Below are 1,295 nucleotides of genomic sequence, written 5' to 3' on the forward strand. Positions count from 1 at the left end.
AATCATCACAGTTTCATTAGTATGATAAATAAAAAAATGTATTTTGTCCCAGAGAGAATGACTTCAGCCAAGTAATGACTCAGACCACACCTGCCTTCACTTTAACCCACTGTGAGCCATTTGGAGTTGACTTTTGAATGTTTTAAGAAATTTTTCATGTACTATAAAGTTTGGGGTTTTTTGTTTGTGAATACCTAGTATATTTATTAAGGGCACAATTCTTTCTCCACATAATTTCTCTTGCATCTTTGCCAGAAATCAAATGTCTGTTATGTGGGAATCTATTTTGGGACTTTATACTGGTACTTTTGTGGTTTGTTTATCTTGATATCAATGCTGTTTTGTCATGATTGGTGTAACTTTGTGATAAGTTATGGGGTTGGGAAAGATTGAAGCTCTAATTTTGTTCCTTTATCAAAGTTGTTTAGACTATTCTGAGTCCTTTTTATTTTTACAAAAATGTAAGAATCAAAATGTTAATCTATATGAAAAATCATGTTGATGATAAGGGATTGTGTTTTCTGATCTTTATCATTTTCCTCTATTCATTTTTTGTTTCATTTTGTCTTTTATTATTAATTAAAAAGACTGAAAAAAAATCATTAAAAACTCCTTATCTTAAAGTTGTTTTATATCAACATGTTTGAGGCTGAATGATATCATTCTTTTTTAATGCTATAAATAATTCTAATGTGTGGGTTAATTATTCATCCACTGATGGACATTTTGTTTCCAAAATTTTCTTGACTTTGTCAAAAGCTTTTTCTGTATGGTTTTGGCTCTGTTAATATGCTGTATTACATTTATTGATTTGTGTATGAACCACATGTCACTAGGATGGCTTCATGATTTCCTGCATTCTGTTTGCAGTATCTTATTGAGGATGTTTGCATTTATATTCATTAGGGAGATTGGCCTGTATTTCTCTTTCTTAGTTGGGTCCTTCTCTGATTTTGGTATCATGGTAATGCTTGCTTCCTGGAATGAATTTGGGAGTGTTTCTTTCCTTTCAATTTCATTAAACACTTTGAGACGTAGTGGTTTTAGATCTTCTCTAAACTGCCTGTACAATTCAGCACTGAACACATCAGAGCCTGAGCTTTTCTTTGTTGGTAGGTTTTTATTTATTTTTTTAAAGAACAGAATATGTTTGAGAGAAAGAAAGCTGTCTGAGAGGCAGAAGAGGTCTCAAGTGGGTTGCCAAAAACTCTCTCTTTTCTAGGGACTTTTATAGAGTAAAACTATGTTGTGAGATAGGTCCTTCATTGATTGATATTGATTTATTTAGTATTTTT

The sequence above is a fragment of the Cavia porcellus genome, unplaced genomic scaffold, assembly GCF_034190915.1.
Source record: "Cavia porcellus strain 051 isolate PalLab524CR breed Dunkin Hartley unplaced genomic scaffold, mCavPor4.1 scaffold_1, whole genome shotgun sequence".
NCBI lineage: Eukaryota > Metazoa > Chordata > Mammalia > Rodentia > Caviidae > Cavia > Cavia porcellus.